Raw genomic sequence first — 6,024 nt, forward strand, 5'->3', positions numbered from 1 at the left:
TGAAAAGTGAGTCAGTTACTAGGGTTAGGGTTTTTCTACATGGCCTATAAAGATATTGATGCTGTTTAAAAGTTTTTCACACTTCAAAACACACTATTCAGAAAATAGGTTGCCCTGTCTTTATTTAAATTACAGTGTATCACAAAAGTGAGTACACCCCTCACATTTCTGCAGATATTTAAGTATATCTTTTCATGGGACAACACTGACAAAATGACACTTTGACACAATGAAAAGTAGTCTGTGTGCAGCTTATATAACAGTGTAAATTTATTCTTCCCTCAAAATAACTCAATATACAGCCATTAATGTCTAAACCACCGGCAACAAAAGTGAGTACACCCCTTAGTGAAAGTTCCTGAAGTGTCAATATTTTGTGTGGCCATCATTATTTCCCAGAACTGCCTTAACTCTCCTGGGCATGGAGTTTACCAGAGCTTCACAGGTTGCCACTGGAATGCTTTTCCACTCCTCCATGACGACATCACGGAGCTGGCGGATATTCGAGACTTTGCGCTCCTCCACCTTCCGCTTGAGGATGCCCCAAATATGTTCTATTGGGTTTAGGTCTGGAGACATGCTTGGCCAGTCCATCACCTTTACCCTCAGCCTCTTCAATAAAGCAGTGGTCGTCTTAGAGGTGTGTTTGGGGTCATTATCATGCTGGAACACTGCCCTGCGACCCAGTTTCCGGAGGGAGGGGATCATGCTCTGCTTCAGTATTTCACAGTACATATTGGAGTTCATGTGTCCCTCAATGAAATGTAACTCACCAACACCTGCTGCACTCATGCAGCCCCAGACCATGGCATTCCCACCACCATGCTTGACTGTAGGCATGACACACTTATCTTTGTACTCCTCACCTGATTGCCACCACACATGCTAGAGACCATCTGAACCAAAGAAATTAATCTTGGTCTCATCAGACCATAGGACATGGTTCCAGTAATCCATGTCCTTTGTTGACATGTCTTCAGCAAACTGTTTGCGGGCTTTCTTGTGTAGAGACTTCAGAAGAGGCTTCCTTCTGGGGTGACAGCCATGCAGACCAATTTGATGTAGTGTGCGGCGTATGGTCTGAGCACTGACAGGCTGACCCCCCACCTTTTCAATCTCTGCAGCAATGCTGACAGCACTCCTGCGCCTATCTTTCAAAGACAGCAGTTGGATGTGACGCTGATCACGTGCACTCAGCTTCTTTGGACGACCAACGCGAGGTCTGTTCTGAGTGGACCCTGCTCTTTTAAAACACTGGATGATCTTGGCCACTGTGCTGCAGCCTAGTTTCAGGGTGTTGGCAATCTTCTTGTAGCCTTGGCCATCTTCATGTAGCGCAACAATTCGTCTTTTAGGATCCTCAGAGAGTTCTTTGCCATGAGGTGCCATGTTGGAACTTTCAGTGACCAGTATGAGAGAGTGTGAGAGCTGTACTACTAAATTGAACACACCTGCTCCCTATGCACACCTAAGACCTAGTAACACTAACAAATCACATAACATTTTGGAGGGAAAATGACAAGCAGTGCTCAATTTGGACATTTAGGGGTATAGTCTCTTAGGGGTGTACTCACTTTTGTTGCCGGTGGTTTAGACATTAATGGCTGTATATTGAGTTATTTTGAGGGAAGAATAAATTTACACTGTTATATAAGCTGCACACAGACTACTTTTCATTGTGTCAAAGTGTCATTTTGTCAGTGTTGTCCCATGAAAAGATATACTTAAATATCTGCAGAAATGTGAGGGGTGTACTCACTTTTGTGATACACTGTATTGGTTGGCAAATTATTTCTGACATATAATATTTTGTCAAATATTATGACGATTAGTAGATAATGAAAGGAGTGGTTACAAATGTATATTGCATTGATTAGGTTGGAAATTTGGGCCAGCATTATTAGATCTCCTGTGGGATGGATAGTATAAAGTTGTATTACAGAATCCATATAACCAGTGACAAAATAAATGTGAGTGGAATACAGTATAGTGAGCCAATAATGGGTTACACAGTCAGTTAATTTACCAGTTTTTCTTACACACTTAATGCATCACAAACATACAAATGTAAAGTGTGTGAGTCGATTAACTTGTGTATCATGCATGTAGTGCGTACGTATGTATGCAAAACATCTAACCACTAGCAGCTGTATGGAATTAACCCAGTTTCAAAGAATCATGCTATTTTTCATTGAATAATAGAAACATACAATTGGAGCAATGGTATGTACAGCTGATGTACTGGAATAGTGATTTAAAGGTCATGGGTTCATGTCAATTGCCACTGTTGGGTCTCTGAGTAATTGTGTTCAGTTACAACTGTAAATTGCTTTGAATAAAAGTCCTTCTAAATGTCTAAATGTACAAGTATTAATTAAACTGCTATTTTTTTACAATATATAATAAATATTTTTGAATGTAATATAATGTTATCGATTCAGCCATGCAGAAGCAAGGTTGGGGACATTAATTATCTATTTATTAAATATTTTGTCATTTACATGCATTTAGTTTTACCTCGAATGTAGACTACTAACAGAGATGAGAAGCAAGTCGTTGGACTGTAAGTTAGTGTTGTGGCGCCATCTGCTGTTTACACCGAATAACACTTAACCCTACTGTTGCATATGTCTATGAGTTGTCGTATAAGTACGTATTTAACATTAACTATTTGACGTCAAACATCATGGGCACAGGCCAGTTGAAAGGTAAAGCTGACCCTCATCAATGTTTGTTTGTTTGTTTATTAGAATTTTAACGTCATGTTTTACACACTTTGGTTACATTCATGACAGGACAGATAGTTACTCATTACACAAGGTTCATCAGTTCACAAGTTTAATGTCAAACAGTCATGGACAATTTTGTATCTCCAATTCAACTAACCGGAAACCGGAGCACCCGGAGGAAACCCAAGCAGACACGGGGAGAACATACAAACTCCACACATGAAGGACCCGGTCTGCCCCACCTGGGGATCGAACACAGGACCTTCTTGCTGTGAGGCGACAGTGCTACCCACTTAGCCACCGTGTCGCCCCACTCTCATCAATGCCAAATTGTGGTTTGCTTTTAGACGTCTGTTCTGATGAGGTATTTCTGTTATTTTAACATCATGTTTACCTTAATAGTAAGCATGATAAACGGCTTTCTAAAGTTAAGGAAAATTGATCTCAAATCCAAAATCATGGCTGGCACCACCAAACACCAAATACCCAACATAGCCAATACTGAAAACACTTGATGCCAAGCTGTTCCATGTAAGATTTCGACTTTAAATCTGTTATATTTAATAAAGAAAAATCTAATATCTTACAAATGATTCCTTCTAATTCTGATTATTGTTTGAAGTGGTATGTGTCATTAGATGTAAATCCAACAAGCAAACATCTTGCTTACTATCGATGTTGTGTGCCCACAAACCAGTAACCAAACAATTTATCTTTTATTTTAACGTCACGTTTTACACTTTGGTTACATTCATGACAGGAACGGTAGTTACTCATTACACAAGGTTCATCAGTTCACACTAAAAGTCTTGGACAATTAAGTGTCTCCAATTCACCTCACTTGCATGTCTTTGGACTGTAAGCTGTAAGCCACATAATCTTACCTTAAGAGTTAAGGTCTTAACTTTGACTTAGCCCTTTTAAAACCATTCTTTTCTAACCACACTCTTTAACTTGGATGATTTGCGACATTGCCTCATAAACTGCAGACTGTAAGTTTTCAATGTTATGTCAAGGTTAGGTTAGCAAAACAGCCACTAACACATTTTTCCTACACCATGCTTTTTTTCCTACACAATGATTTTCAATAACAAAACGTTCTTAGTGTAATCTCGGCAATCAGGGATACTACTTCAAGGTAGAATAGCACCAACGTAATCAATTATAATTTCAACCACTGTAATACACTTTATTATATGTGTTATTATATGTGTTATATGTTTACTGGAGCCGTGGAGCAACAAAGTAGTGGAGTTTTCTATTTTCTCCAACCTTTCCCCCCAATTTTCTCCCCAATCTAGTCGTGTCCAATTACCCTGATTGCATCCTCCACTGATTCAACCCTCCACCGCTGACTGAGGACGCTTCTCAGCTGACACACGCCCTCTGACACACGTGCTCAGTACAGACGAGTACATGTGGATGGCAGAGCCGAGTTTCGATACGATGTATTTGAAAACCCAGCTCTGGTGTGCTAGCGTATTTTACCACTGCACCACCAGAGCGGCCAAATCATGCTTCTTTATCTGGCAGTCTGATGGAAGAGTCTGGGATTGGTGAATGGCAGGAAAACATGGGGGAGTGGGGTGGGGGGGCTGGAGCCTATCTCAGCTTTTCAATGGGCGCAAGGAACACAGTAACACCCTGGACGAGACGCTAGTCCATCGCAGGGCAGACACACACACACACACACACACACACACACACACACACACACACACACACACACACACACACACCCATTCACTTACAGGGCAATTCAGTGTCTCCAATTAACTTAACTGCATGTTTTTGGGCTGTGGGAGGAAACCGGAGCTCCCGGAGGAAACCCACGCAGACATGGGGAGAACTTGCAAACTCCGCACAGAAAGGACCCGGACCGCCCCGCCTGGGGATGGAACCCAGGACCTTCTTGCTGTGAGGCGACAGTGCTACACTGAAAAAAGTTTGTTTGAAATTTTTGCAAATGTATTAAAAATAAAACACACAAATATAACATGTGCATAAGTATTTACAGCCTTTGCTTAATACTCTGTTGAAGCACCTTTGGCAGCAATAACAGCCTCAAGTCTTTTTGAGTATGATGCTACAATCTTGACACACATATTTTTGGGCAGTTTGTCCTATTCTTCTATGCAGAACCTCTCAAGCTCCATCAGGTTGGATGGGGAGCATCTATGCACCATTTTTAGATCTCTCCAGAGATGTTTAATCAGGTTCAGGTCTGGGCTCTGGCTGGGCCACTCAAGGACATTCTTAGAGTTGTCCAGAAGCCACTCCTTTGTTCTCTTGGCTGTGTGCTTCAAGTCGTTGTCATGTTGGAAGGTAAACCTTCACCCCAGTCTGAGGTCCAGAGCGCTCTGGAGCAGATTTTCTTCAAGGATCTCGGTGTACTTAGCTGCATTCATCTTTCCTTCTATCAGGACTAGTCGCCCCGGTCCAGCTGCTGTAAAACATCCCCAGATCATGTTGCTGCCACCTCCATGCTTCACTGTAGGGATGGCATTAGTGATAAGCGGTGCCTGATTTCCTCCAGAAGAGACGCTTGGTATTCAGGCCAAAAAGTTCAATTTTGGTATCATCAGACCAGAGAATCTTGTTTCTCATGGTTTAAGAGTCCTCTAGGTGCCTTTTGGCAAACTCCAAGCGGGCTGTCATGTGCCTTTTACTAAGAAGTGGCTTTTGTTTGGCCACTCTACCATAAATGCGTGATTTGTGGAGTGCTGCCTGGATGGTTGAGCTTCTGAAAGGTTCTCCCATCTCCACAAGGATACGCTGGAGCTCTGTCAGAGTGACCCTCGGGTTCCTGCTCACCTCCCTGGCCAAGGCCCTTCTACCTCGATTGCTCAGATTGGCCAGGCGGCCAGCTCTAGGAAGAGTCCTGGTGGTTCCAAACTTCTTCCATTTACGGATGATGGAGGCCACTGTGCTCATTAGGACCTGTAAAGCTGCAGCAATTTTTCTGTACCCTTCCCCAGATCTGTGCCTCGATACAATCCTGTCTCAGAGGTCTACAGACAATTCCTTGGACTTCATGGCTTGGTTTCTGCTCTGATATGCACCGTCAACTGTGAGACCTTTTATAGACAAGTGTGTGCAATTCCAAATTATGTTCAATCAACTGAATTTACCACAGGTGGTCTCCAATCAAGTTGTAGAAGCATCTCAAGGATGATCAGTGTCAACTGGATGCACCTGAGCTCAATTTTGAGTGTCATAGCAAAGGGTGTGAATACTTATGTACCTATTATGTTTAAATGTTTACATTTTTAAAAGATTTACAAAAATGTCTGAA

The sequence above is a fragment of the Trichomycterus rosablanca genome, chromosome 12, assembly GCF_030014385.1.
Source record: "Trichomycterus rosablanca isolate fTriRos1 chromosome 12, fTriRos1.hap1, whole genome shotgun sequence".
In the NCBI taxonomy this organism is placed as follows: domain Eukaryota; kingdom Metazoa; phylum Chordata; class Actinopteri; order Siluriformes; family Trichomycteridae; genus Trichomycterus; species Trichomycterus rosablanca.